Genomic DNA, 14630 nt, shown 5'->3' with positions numbered 1-14630 from the left:
CAATTTGGGTAGAATTGGTAACTTAACTATTTTTTAGTTAAGCTTAGTTCTAATTCATGAACATGGTATGCCTTTCCATTTATTTAGGTCTCCTATGACTTCTTTTGAAAATTTCTTGTACTTTTCTATGTATAGGTCTTTTATATTCTATTCATTTATTCCTGAATATTTGATTCTATTGGTTACTATTGTAAATGGATTTTTTCCCTTGATTTCCTCCTCAGATTGCTTTTTACTAGTGTATAGAAATACTACTTATTTTGGGGTGCTGATATTGTATCCTAGCACTTTGTTATACTTACTTATTAGCTCTAGAAGCTTTGCTGTAGACTATTTACAGTCATGCTCTATAGAGTAATATCATTGGCTTTCTGACAAGGAAGAGCATAAGGGAGAAGGTCATCTATAACCTAAACCTTAAAGAAGTGAAAAAGTGACTAAAACAGCCTCTGCTAGCTGTCAGCTAAGCTGGTCTAACTCAAACAGCTAAGCCATGTACTTCTCACATTGATTCTTTTTTTTTATAATCGCTAGATTCCATTCTATTTTTCTAATAATGACTTTATTTGAATCATGTTTCAGACATTCTGTCTCATTTCTAGCTCTGACACATTGATGCATCATTTTTTGTCCAAATAGAAGAATGAAAGAAGCAACAAATATTTCTATATATTTGATGCAGCTAATAAAGTTTGCTGTTCACTTAGTGATGGTTAGTTTCTGCTATGCAGAATAAGCCTATTTAAACATTTGAGATTTCAAGTTTCAATGAGAAAATATTTTCCACATGAATTCCTTTAGCAAATATAAAATGTGACTTATTATATCCTTTAAATTATGCAAACTGTGAGAAAAACTCAGGTTAACAGATAGTGACAGTTCAGAACACATATTGAAGTGATTTCATTCAGAAAGGTTATTATATGGTGGTTGGAAAAAAGAGAACCAACACCAATATCAATGGAATTAGTGTAACTACATCAATGTTTACAATTTTAAAAAATTCAATTTCTTTTCCATCCTTATTAGTTCAGGAACATCACATCCTATTTTTTAATTAATTTTTTTATTTTTTTAATGCCAAAAAGCACCAAACAAACACAAACATTCATAACTTTTGATCATTCTGTTCCACATATAATCATTATGTTTATATGTAAAACATATTATAATTAATATGTTTATATTAATTAATCAATAATTAATATAATCATTAATTCACAATATCAGCACATAGTTGCATACTCATCATCATGATCATTTCTTGGAATATTTGCATCTATTCAGAAAAAGAAATAAAGAAAACAGAAAAAAATTCATACATACCATACCACCCACTCCTCCCCCTCACCAATCACCAGAATTTCACTCTAAATTTATTTTAACATTTCTTTCCCTTATTATTTATCTTTGTTCCATATGTTTTACTTGACATGACATCCTTTTTTAACAAATTTTAATTTCAGTAATGAGAACATTCTTAATTTGTCCAACTTCCATTCTGCACCATTCTTCTGTCAACATTTGGTTTACTTGAGGATAGATTTCAGCAGACTAGTACTCAGGAAGTAGCCTTTGTTTCAGGATCTGAACATGCTGATGGACATCACCAAGTTTTTCAAGAAATTTAAGTGGAGATTCATCTTACAAAGATGAGGTCAATGTCATTAATTCAGGTTGTTGCCCTCTCATTTCCTTCTTTCTTTCAATTTGTGGAGCATATTCTTGATTAATCAAATTTCCAACATCACATAGGGCAGTTAGGAAAAGCTTTTTCTTTTTTTTCTAATCTACCACTAAACTCCTTCAAATAATGAAGAACAACTTCCTTATCACTTTGGACCATCTTCTCAGAGAGAGATTTCTTTCTCCAAATTTTTCAATAAGAAAACTAAGATCTGTCCAGTATGTGTCAGTTCACTTTTCAAACAGTTTTTGGGGTGTGCCCTTTTCTTTCATATAGGCACTTTGAAGGACATCTATAGGGTGACCATGATGTTATTTTATAGTAAGGCAGTGACCACAAGCTAATTTTTATCTAGTAGACAATAAACATTTAATGGTTGTCAATAATGTTCAAGGCAGGGGACAATACCTGAATGGTCTTCTTGCTGGTAATTTTCAATAAAGGCCCTTAATACAAAATTAGCAGGGTAAAGATCTGATACATGTTGGACTATTCTCAATAATGCTTCTGAAATTTGGGCACTCCAGTGGAATTCATAAAGGTTTCCATTTATAAAAGTTACCAGATGCCTGAAGAATGTTTTACAATTTCTACAAGATATATGAGAGAGTGATAGTTGTACACAAGGATCTTCAAAAATACTGCAACAAATGGGACACCTTAGCTCATCCTCAAAATTGTGCATTTCCTTTACCATGATCATAAAAGGAAAATAATACAGTTTTGTATATGGCTTGTTTCACTCAGCATTATGTCCTCAAGGTCCATCCATCTTATCATGTACTTCAGGATGTCATTTCTTCTTACTGCTGCATTATATTTGATCATATGTATATACCACATTTTGCATACCTTCTCATCTGTTGATGGACACTTGGATTGTTTCCATCTTTTGGCAATTGTGGGTAATGCAGTTAAAAACATCAGTCTGTGTCTTTGTGTGTGTGTGTGTATATATATATATATATATACATATACCAAGTAGTGGTATTACCAGGTCATAGGTCAATTCAATATTTAGTTTTCTAAGGAACCACCAATTTGCTTTCCATGGTGGCTGTACCATTATCCATTCCAAACAGCAGGGCATAATTGCCCCAATTTTTCCACATCCTCTACAGCATGTGTAGTTTCCTGTTTGTTTATTCTTATAAGTGTGATGTATCTCATTGCAGTCTTGACCTGCATTTCCTTGTAGCTAATGAAAATGGGCATGAATAGGTTTTTAGCCATCTATATTTACTCTTTGGAAAAATACCTATTCATATCTTTAGCTTATTTTATACTTGGGTTGTTTTTTTTATTGACTTGTATGATGTCTTTATGTATATAGGGTAAGAAACCTTCATCTAGTAAGTGATTGCCAAATATTTTCTCACAGTGAATTGGCTACCTCTTCACCTTTTTGACAGTTTTTGAGGCACAAAAACATTTGATTTTGAGGAGTTCCCATTTACCTATTTTTTCTTTCATTACTTATGCTTTGGTTGCAAAATTTAGAAAGCTATTTCCTATTACTAGGTGTTGAAGATATTTCCCTACATTTTCTTCTAGGAATTTTATGGTACTGGTTCTTGTATTTAAGTCTTTGATTAACTTTGATTTAATTTTTGTATAGGGTATAAGGCTTTTTGACTATTGATATCCATTTCTCCCATGCCCATTTAATGAAAACACTGTTTTGCCCAAGTTCAAAGGATTCGGGGTCCTTGTTGAAGAGTAATTGACCATAGATTTGATAGTCTTTTTCTGGGAATTCAATTCAATTCCATTGGTGAATACTTTTATCTTTGTGCCAGTACCATGCTGTTTTGACCACTGTGGCTTTATGATAAGCTTTAAAATCAAGAAATGTTAATCCTCCTACTTAATTCTTCATTTTTGGAATATTTTCAGCTATTTGAGGCCTCTTTCCTTTCCACATTAATTTGATAACTAGCTTTTCTACATCTTCAAAGTAGTTTGTCAGAATTTTGATTGGTATTGCATTGAATCTGAATATCTGTTTGGGTAGAACTGACATTTTAACTACATTTAACCTTCCTATCCATGAGCTAGGAATGCCTTTCTAACTTTTCACCTCTTTGATTTCTTTTAGTACTGTTATATAGTTTTCTGTGGAGAGGTATTTTACATCACCAGTTAAGTTTATTCCTAGATACTTGCTTCTTTTCATTGCTATTTTGAATGGAATTTTTTCCTTGGTTGACTCTTCAGTTAGGTCATTGATTGTGTATAGAAACATCACTGATTTTTGTGCATTAATTTCATATCCTACTACCTTGCTGAATTTGTTTATTAATTTAAGAAGCTTTGTTATGGATTTCCAGGATTTTCCAAGGTTAGTATCCTGCCATCTGCAAATAATGAAAGTTTTACTTCTTCCTTTCTGATTTGGATGCGTTTTATTTCTTTTTCTCGACTGTTTGATCTAGGTAGACTTTCTAGTTCAATGTTGAATGATAGTGGTGACAGAGAGAAGCTTTCTCTCATTCCTGGTCTTAAGGGGAAGGCTTTCAGACTCTCATCATTGAGTACTATAATGGCTATGGGTTTTTCATATATGTCCTTTATCATATTGAGGAAGTTACCTATGATTCTTACATTTTGAAATGCTTTTTAACAGGAAAGGATTTTGAATTTTGTTGAATGCTTTTTTCAGCACCCACCAAGATGATCATGCAATTTTTCCCTTTTGATTTTTTAATGTGTTGTATTACATTGTTTGATTTTCTAGTGTTGAACCACCCATGCATTCCTGGTATAAACCCACTTGGTAGTGATGTATAATTCTTTTAAGGTGTCATTTTTTAGATAGTATTTGGTTGAGAATTTTGCATCCAAAGTTCATTAGGAAGATTCGCCTATAGTTTTCCTTTCTTATAGCATCTTTACCTGCTTTTGGTATTAGAGTGATGTTAGTTTCATAAAATGAGTTGGGTAGTGTTCCTATTTCCTCATTTTTAAAAAAAAGTTTCAGCAGAATTGGTGTTAGCTCTTTTTGTAATGTTTGATGAAATTCTTCTTTGAAGCCATCTGTCCCTGATCTTCTCTTTGTAACAAGGTTGTTGATGAATGATTGAATCTCTTTACTTGTGATTCGTTTGTTGAGATTCTTCTTGAGTCAGTAGCTTGTTTGTGTGTTTCTTGAAATCTGTCCATTACAACTAAGTTGTCTAGTTTGTTGGCATATAGTTCAGAGTATATTCTTCTGATTTTAACATTTTTTAAATTTTTTAATTTATTTTTTATTTCTTTAGGGTCCATGGTACTGAATCTTCTCTCATTTCTGATTTTGTTTATTTGCATCCTCTCTGTCTTTTTTCTTTGTCAGCCTAGCTAAGTTTTCTTTGATTTTATTGCTCTTCTCAAAGAACCAACTTTTGGTTTTATTGATTCCTTCGATTGTTTTTTGCTCTCCAATTCTCTTAATTTTATTTTAATCTTTGTTATTTCACTTCTTCTATTTGCTTTGGGGTTAATTTGCTATTCTTTCTCTCATTCCTATGGGTGAGTAGGAAAATCCTCAATTTTACTCTTTCTTTTTTTAAGTATAGGCATTTAGAGCCATAACTTTCCCTCTCTGCACTACTTACACTGCATCCCATAAGCTCTAAGATGTTGCTTCCTCATTTTTTGTTCTTCTTCAGATAGATACCAACATCTCTAACAATATCTTCTTTGACCCACTTATTGTTTAAGAGTGCATTACTTAATCTCAATGTATTTGTGAGAGTTCTGGTTCTTTCGTGGTTGTTGACTTTCAGCTTCATTCCACTGGGATCAATGAAAGTGCTTTGAATAATTTCAATTTTTTAAGGTTACGAAGATCTCTTTTGTGCTCCAGCATATAATCTATCCTGGAGAATGTTCCAAAGGCACTAGGGAAGAATGTATATCCTGGTGTTTGTGGTGTAACAACCTATATTATCTGTTAGGTCTAATTCATTTCCTGCTCCCCCATAAGAATGAGAGAAAGAATAGCAAACTAATCCCAAAGCAAATAGAAAAAGTGAAATAACAACGATTAAAATAAAATTAAGGGAATCGGAGAGCAAAAAACAATAGAAGGAATCAAGTTGCCTAAGTTTTCTATTTCCTTATTTATCCTATGCCTGATTTTTCTATCTATAGAGAAGAGTGGTGTATTGAATTTCCTTACTAGTGTTGTTGAAGCTTCCATTACTTCTTTCAGTTTTGCCAATGTTTGCTTCATGTCCTTTGGAGCTCCTTCATTGTGAGCAAAAACATTTATGATTGTTCTTACTTCTTGATGAGTTGCCCCTTTGATTAGTAGGTAGTGTTCTTTGTCTCTTATGGTGTATTTATATTTAAAGTATGTTTTCTTTGATACTGATATAGCTACACTTGCTTCTTTTGGTTACAGCTTGCATGGATCATTTTTTTCCATCTTTTCTCTTTAAATCTATTTGTGTCCTTGGGTTTAAGTTGAGTCTCTTGTAAGCAGTGTATAGCTAGATCATATTTCTTAATCCATTCTGTCAATATATATCTTTTAAATGGTGAGTTTGTTCCATTAAAAGTCAAAATTATTACTGTAAAAGCATTTCTTGAATCTCCCATCTTATCCTTTGGATTTTATTTTTCCTTCTTTCTCTTTTTATCATTTAAGTTCCATTGATTACTTAAAAAAAGGAATTTGCATAACACCAAACTGAAACACAATCACTCCATTCACTATCCTGAGCGCTAATAAAAGCAAGAACTTTGCCTAAGCCTCAGAAATGACCAATATATGTTTCTCTTGTCTAATATAAGTGACTGTCAATAACATGCTTCAGCAACATGTTATTCTTCCAAAATTCCAGATAAAATTGTTTCTGTTTTTGGAAAAAAACAATTCAGGGAAAATCTCTGGTTCCTTGATCATTCTCTAAACCATCCAACATAATCTCAAAGGACTCCATTCAGAAGTGCTACATGATTCCCTATGCTGTGCTGTTTCATTCATTGCAATGAGATTTGAAGGTTATTTAATTCTATAGTATTAGAACTATACTTTCTTTGTGATATATGTGTGATATGCATATGTGTGTAGGTACATATTTGTATATATGTTTATGAGAATATTTGAAGTTATGTATATATGCATATATCTTAGAAAGCTGTATACATATATTGGAAAGATGATGGAATATGCATTGTGATATCTTTATGTGAGAATATATGTATATTGCATTCCAAATATTGTTCATTGAAGCATATGAAATCTGTGGAGTCACTAAGAACCCTAGGAACAGAGCAAGGAAAAGAAGGATATTTTACTATGACTACTTTTTTTTGAGAGAAAATTTGTTTATCATTCTGATTTATTGAAATTTAAAATATTCCATCAAATTACTCAGGAAAATCTAGATAGCAGAAATATATAATGCATCCATTCCTTTGAGAGGACTCAAATATGGTTTAAAAGGCCATAAAATAGTATATATACCATGCCATTTAAATAACTTCTACCTTCTATACTTAAGAACTCATGTACAGAAATAAACTGTGTAGTACTAAGATAACTTTGTAACCTCCCCCTGACACGACTACACAGGTGTTTAAGGTTAAGTGAAATATTACTGAAAGATCTTATGTCACTTGTTGAATAAATGCCACTTGAGTTATGGACCAAAAGCTGCATACCATATGTACTTCATTGTGTGTGTGTGTGTGTGAGCACACAGAGTATGGTGCCAAGGAAAGGATGAATGAACCATTTGGTAGGTGAACGTTAGAATTCTGCTGTTGTTGGTAATATAGAAACAAACAGAGTCTCTACATTCAAAGTCTTCATGAGAACTTCCTCTGTAATTTCATGTACTTGAGTCTCATTCGGAAAGATCTTTAGCTTCCTTCTCTGAAGGCCAAACACCTTAGCTACTTCATGCAGAAGACCTTGGAAGGTGAGTTTTTTCTGCCTAATTGGGTTTTCAAGTAGCAGAGTCCCCACTGTTCCCACTAAACATTCTTGTTTTTCTGCATTCAAGAGCCACAGGTTGATGTACTGACAATAAAGATTATTGAGATTGTTGACTAAAGAAGGAACAGATCTTGTAGTCATACACAAGGTTTTTCCATTGAGACTCAGTAAGTTGGTTTGACCTTTTATTTCTGTTTCACCATGGAAGATAACCAGCTTCAGATTTCTATGCTAGTAACAATACTCTTCAGCATTAAAAGGTCCAAGCTGTTATCACTTTTTGGATTTTCCAAGGGCAATACTCCACCTTGCTCACAGCCATTTACATGAATGTGAAGATTAACATATGCACAAGCAGGACTTGGCAGGAATGATCTTCTGGTGAGTGTTTTCCAGTTCAGATGCCTTTGACTTCATTTTCTTGAATAACTTTTCCAGGAACTGGATATGGGTTCAAGGGAGCCCTTATAATGGCAAATATTAAATCTACATGTCTTTCATTAACATTTTTAGATACCTTAATTTAGACTTTGCCTCAGAATAAATTATTTTCATCAGTTTGGACCAGATTTCACTTCTTGCAAAGTTTTTGGATGTGATTGATGATTTCTTGGGCCAGTCTTTCATCTACCATTGACTGGTCAACAGTGAAATCCAAGTGTGATGTTGTTATTTTCTGTCACTGTGTTCTCATTGTACAAGAATTCTATTTCTTCCTCCTTCTGGAGCCTCAGCAAATTCTGGATAAAGAAGTGATATGCATTGAACCAAGAGAATAGCACATTCTTCAGTACATCCTGAACACCCTTGTCTGTAAAGTGGAGGTTTTCTCCTCTCTCCCCAGGGTAGTTAATCAGATACAATATAAGGGCATCAGCACCATATTTAAAATGATAGAAACTTGGGTGGGCAATGGTGGTTCAGTGACAGTGTTCTTACCTGCCATGCCTGAGATCCAGGTTTGATTCCCCATGCCTGCCTATGCAAAAAAGAAAAATGAAAAAAATAAAAGATTGAAACTGGATTTGGATAATTCTTTTTCCATTTGCTCATTTTTTGGCCATCCTTTGTGAGGACAAGATCATTCACAATCACAATCTTGAAAGCTGGTTATCCAAAGAGGGTACCAGCACCAGCAGGATTTAAAATCATCCTTGATCTGTTTAATCCCCTTGGGAATGAAATCCATGGGAAAAACATCCTCAAATTCTTTCTTGTTTTCTAATGGCTAATGAAATTGTACATAGTAAAGGGTGATAATCTGGCTTCCATTAAGATGAATAATTTTCCTCCAACATTTTTAATCTTCACATACTGTATATCTGGGTTAACACAGATTGCAAAATTACTACGGAAAGTCCACAGAGTGTTTATCTAAGAACTACAGATGTATTTTCATCTTCTTCCAAAGAAAAAGATACAAATACTGAAGGATCTTGAACATCCTTATAATTCTGGTGAGATTCTAAATTTGGAGAGTAGAGGCTTGTATGCAGTGGAGAAGGCATAACTTTGATTCCCTATAAACAACCACTTTTATTTAGAGTTGTTTCAGAACCCATCAGACAGATTCCATTAATTGTGGATACAGAGTTTTGTAGTCATTTTCAAAGACTATCCACTGGCCAAGTCTGGTAATAGTAGATGTACATTTGGTAGAATATCTCATCTCAATTGTTGGGCACTGACTGTTATACTCTGTAATGCCCAGTTTAGTTATATCATTCTGTCCTTTGACTATCAGTGTCTTTTCAATTTCATATTCCACAAATAATCATGACAAACCAATCCAAATCTTCTGTCAACATGAGATATGCTCTGGTGAGTGTATCTTGCAATGATATATTTAATTGTTCCTGCAAGTATAAGCCCATAGTGAGGCACTTCAGTTGCAAATAGAGACCCATCATAGAAGGTATATTTTGGCCTATTTCTTGGCTGCTTTAAGTGTTCCTGAAACAATCAAATTTGGACCAGGACCACAAGAATTTGTCTTCTTCAGCAGGAAAATTAATGCTTTCTGGAACTTATTGAACTATTTTGTTACTTTTATTGAATTTTCTATGAAGTTCCTACTCCCTTCCAAATTAAAAATCACTACACTATGTGATGACTGCAAATACAAAGACTTAGTGTTACTGCACTGACTGCTTCAGGAAGAGCCATGTGCAGTGTCCAGGATATGGCAGCAGCTAAGGGGGAGAAGATGCCATGCATGAACCACAGGACTGTTCTGGCCTATTGCCATCATAAATACATGGAGAAATATACATGGATAACAGTACCCAGGAACCACAGGGCACCACTATGACTACTTTAGAAAGTTTTTAGAAAAGGCAATTTCAGAAACTTGTGAAATAATGAGTAGAAATCAGTGTAGTTGTTATGGTAAGAGAATAAGTGTAGTTTAGAAAAGAAGAGCTGAGAAAATGTCTTACAATGGAGTGAAACTTAAGAGGGAATGGGAAAATAAAGGTGGAGATAACTATGAATTTTTAGTAAAATGTGTGATGTTCCAAGGCATGATTCTTTATAAGAAAGATGAAGTTCATCTTAAAACCATGAATGTTAAAAAATGCAAAGAATTTCATAATCCCTGTCTGCCTGTCTTTGGTCCAGAAGCTATAAACAAGTGAGTTTAATATGGGAGTCATAACAGTGTAGAGTGCAGCCACTACCTTATTCTTTTCAAACATGTAGCTGGAAGCAGAACAGATATAAGTTTAGATCACAGGGAAATAGTAGAGGGAAACCACTATGAGGTGGGATGAACAAGTTGAAAAGGCCTTCTTCTTGCCTTTTGCTGAGCAGATGTGGAGAATAGTAGCAATGATAAAACTATAGGTGAAAGTGAGGTCACCTATGCCAGGATAATATCAGCCACATACACCATCACCTCACTGATTGTTACAGCATTGCAGGAAAAAGCCAGCAGTGGGGGTATCTCAGAGAAATGGTCAACAGTATTTGGTCCACAGAAAGTCAACCACAAGATGAGAACTGCGTGAACCCAGGAATTGGTTACTGCAGTAGCCATGACTGTGATGAACAGGGCAGCACACATAAGGTGCTTCATAATACAGCTTTAGTGAAGAAAGAAACAGATGACAATGTATTGGTCATAGGTCTTGGTGGGAAAGAGATAAACTTTGCCCCCAAGGTATCACATGAAAAAGAAGAGCTGGACATGCAGCCTTCATCTGAAGTGGTCCTATCTGACATTCCCATTGTCCTCAGCATCTTTGGGATGATGTTTGTTGTGTAGATGATATCCACAAACGCCATTACCTGAAGAAGACATATGGAGGTATGTAAGGTATTGTTATAAGTTATGGCAATTACAACAAGTATATTGCAAAAAAAGCCATGAGAAAGATGAAAAGAAAGATAATGAAGAGAACTTCTTAGAGTTCAGGCTTTCTTGTGAGGTCCAGAATCATGAACTCCATTACAATCTGCCATTCATCCTGCTTTGGTGATTAAATGGCAACCATCACACAGAATGAACAACTGGGAGCCGAAGAGACCTGCATGTTGTTATTGCCAGATGTTTCTGGGTGCTGTACGTGTGTGTATGAATGAGTGTGTGTGTCTGTGTGTGTGTGAATTTATTAATTTGATTCAACATTGTAGCAGGAGTTTTCTTATAATGGCACTCTCTATTCCAGGGGACATCTTCTAATCTCCAGAGATACCATTCTCAGAATTCGTGTTCTTCCTTCAACCATACATATATACTAAAGTCAGTGTTTGAAAAGGAAAAGATACAAAAAATAACTTCAAATTTATTTCACTGTTATTATTCTGAGAAGAAACATCTGATAATAATTTACATTACCACATATATTTCCCATGAATATATACTATAGCCATATTGTTTGCATATATGAAAATTATGCAAAATTAGTACAAATAATTACTGATTGCACAAATTTAGTTCAATGTATGGTATCCCTAGATGTCTTTCTCAAGATATATTTTAGTGGGAATATCTGGAACTATGGAAGATGGCAGGGTTAATTATAGCAGCCATAGTTTAAGAAAATATGCCCAACATAATACTCTGAGGCTGAGCATTCATGGGATCACTGACTAATTTACCACAGCTCAAATATTAAACAAATTAATCAAGTGTCTGCCATGACAAGATTTCTTCAGTTTGACAAGCATATTGCTAAAACTAGGTGAACCATCCACTTGCTGCATTTTCAAATAATGCCCAGTGAGTTGGGTATAAAAAACAAATCAAGTGGCTCTTTATTACATTATCACTTAAAATTAACTATATTAGCCTCTGTAAATTTCATATTTCTTATATCTGAAAACTTGATAACTTAGAATAAATATTTGCTATTATATACACCAAGAAAAACATCTTTGTGACTATATTTATGTTTTCAAAGATCACTATGGAAAAGAGGTGTTTAGATTTTTTTCTTTGTAAACATCATGTAAAGGAAATTTCTGTCCTATTTTTTTCCTTCACAAAACTTCTGCAGCACTCTGTCAACTGTTGTGTCTGTTTTTAAATATTTTGTCTAGTTAATTTGATTGATTTGGCTTTTTATATAGTTGATTATTTATATGAAATCCTGACTGTCAGAACTATTATGATCATGTAAATCTACTAAAAGTGCTTAAAGTAGTTGTGAATTTATTCATTACTTTGTTTTTCCAATGTTCTTGGACTCATTATTAATATCCTAAGTGTTGAATATGGATTCAAAGTATATTAACATGGCCCAGTCTGGTCATTTCATCTGAATCAGAGTTCAGGCATCAAAACTTCTAAGGATCCAATCTATAAACATAGGTACCCTTTCACATACATGATATTCATGATCTTATCTATCAAAAATAAGCACTCAAATATATTTGTCATTGAAGAAAAAGAAACCTTAATTTTCCGTGAAAGAATTATTTATCAACATAAATAATGTTACTTTTCGAAGTTATCTATCCATTTAAATGTACTTATAAAATCTCCTGAAGCTGGGTATAAGAAAGAGATCCCACTCCCAAGATACAAAGTCAAGTTTTACAAAATGCCAAAAGTTCCAAAAGAGGTAGGGAAGTCCACCATCACTGAGTTAAGAGCATAGGAGGGAGACTCTGAAGATTCTTTTCCATCTCTGCGTTGGATGAGAACATCACATTCTTCTTCATAGGGATAATGGCCTTGTTTGAGATCTGTTCTTAGCACTATTTCCATGAGTTGGGATGATCACTGTGTGTGGAGGAGGCTGACTCAGAAGGAGACCAGGACTCATTTCACTTGTTGGAAGGACTGTCTATTAATTATAAAATCATTGATCAGAATGCTTATTTTTGGTCCTGAGGAGAAATATGTGCTGTCAACTATCTGCAGCCATCCAGACAGTCACCAATAGTTTCTGCCAAAATTCTGAGTGATTCTTCAGCTTAAAAAAGGGACTCTAGTACTCCAAAAGACTACAGCTTCTGGTGAAAGAGGGCTTAACCAAATAAGTATGAAAGCCTATTTTTCCAGGTCTTACAAATTAAAATCCATTAACTTTTGATCCTTTCCCTTGCTGGTCATCTCATATGAATTGATCAATTTTACTTTAACAATTATGTTGACTTTGGCTAAGACTGTCTGTTGATTAAGTTTCAGAGGCAAGAAAAATCAGAGAAATTTAGTTAGGATAATAGTAACAGAAAGGGCTTAAATCTTGACACCAACACTTTCTGTCTGTGACCTTGCATTTTTAATGTATGTTCTACAAATTTATGGCTCTTCATTGATTAAATGGACATAGCCTAACTGAGTGGTTTGTACATTAAATGCTGAACCAGAATCATTTGCCCAAATCTTGGGTTATTTTGAACCCTCAATTAAAGGTAAGTAAAGTAAAAATTCATATTATTTGAAAAGTCATTTTTTGGATAAGGAATTTTTAGTAATAATGAGGCAGTTTTTAATATTTAGTGGAAGCAAAAATTCCAAAAGTATATTTGAAATAATAAAGTTTATAATGAAAGAATAGATTTTGGAGGGACAATGAAATAAATAACAATTAATTCTAATTACAATAAAGATTCATTTATTTGACAAATATTTAAAGCTTGTACATATATTTAAAGCTCATACTTTGCACTAATCATCATAAGATTGTCTTTTATTATAATGTAGAAAATATATATTCTTATTTATCACATGTTTGACAGTGAAAAAAGATACTTTACCAATCAACTACCTTGTGTTGAAATCATGCACAATTTACAAGAGGCATATAATAACATTTTCATTTTATTTGGTTTGACTAAGTTAGTGGCAAGGCTAACCAAAGCCATGGATGTGATATTAGGATTTACTAATACAAATTAGTTATCAAAATAAAATAAAAATTATATAATTGATAAAGTCACATATAGAGAGAATATATATGTTAATTTTAATTATTTGGCAGGACTCAGCACATTGTCAATTAAACATTGGAAACTCTTTCCTAGAGGGAGTGAATTAAAGTCAGATAGTGTTAATTGACTCTAGCAGAACATTCAATAGCAGTTCATATTGGTATTCTATTTATATCCATTAACTGCATTGTTATTTTATTTAATCCTGAGAAGAGGATTAATTAAGAATAAAGAATATTGATGTCTCTAGTTTACATATGAGGAATTTGAAGCTTGATGAATGTAATAACTTGTTCATTGTCATACAAGTAAATATTGATGACACTGGAATCTGAATCTAGGGAGTCTAATGGAAAACTCATTCATAATATTATACTGCTGCCAACTCTTAGAGCCCAGTTTATTCTTCTGCATCATCAACTACATCATCATTATCATTATCATCATCCTATTGTCATCATCTATTTCATAATATCTTCACCTTCATTGCCCAATATCAGCATGAATGATACACACAATTTCAAAGGGCCTACTATGCAGAAGGCAAGGTGCTCAGAACTCATCAAAGCCGTCACTGTATTCTACAGGAATAGAGTGTTAGAACTTACTCAGTGTTCTCACATTCTGGAATGA

General features: G+C 33.5%; 1 non-coding gene and 4 pseudogenes across 1 annotated transcript; all 5 read right to left on the bottom strand.

Moving 5' to 3' along the window:
• Positions 1 to 765: 765 nt before the first annotated feature.
• LOC143669330 (tripartite motif-containing protein 59-like) lies at positions 766 to 2372 on the bottom strand (annotated as a pseudogene).
• Positions 2373 to 7427: 5055 nt separating this feature from the next.
• On the bottom strand, positions 7428 to 8289 carry LOC143668737 (isoleucine--tRNA ligase, cytoplasmic pseudogene; annotated as a pseudogene).
• A 548-nt stretch (positions 8290 to 8837) lies between these two features.
• Positions 8838 to 9782, bottom strand: LOC143668736 (isoleucine--tRNA ligase, cytoplasmic pseudogene; annotated as a pseudogene).
• Positions 9779 to 9917, bottom strand: LOC143669385 (small nucleolar RNA SNORA84). Its single transcript, XR_013168897.1, has one exon. It is a non-coding gene; the product is annotated as a small nucleolar RNA SNORA84 (small nucleolar RNA).
• A 194-nt stretch (positions 9918 to 10111) lies between these two features.
• LOC143668735 (olfactory receptor 13G1-like) lies at positions 10112 to 12828 on the bottom strand (annotated as a pseudogene).
• Between the last annotated feature and the right edge of the window lie 1802 nt (positions 12829 to 14630).

The sequence above is a fragment of the Tamandua tetradactyla genome, chromosome 25 (genome assembly GCF_023851605.1).
Source record: "Tamandua tetradactyla isolate mTamTet1 chromosome 25, mTamTet1.pri, whole genome shotgun sequence".
Lineage (NCBI taxonomy): Eukaryota > Metazoa > Chordata > Mammalia > Pilosa > Myrmecophagidae > Tamandua > Tamandua tetradactyla.
Note: the sequence above shows the minus strand (reverse complement) of the source record. Positions and strands in the feature narration are given on the sequence as shown.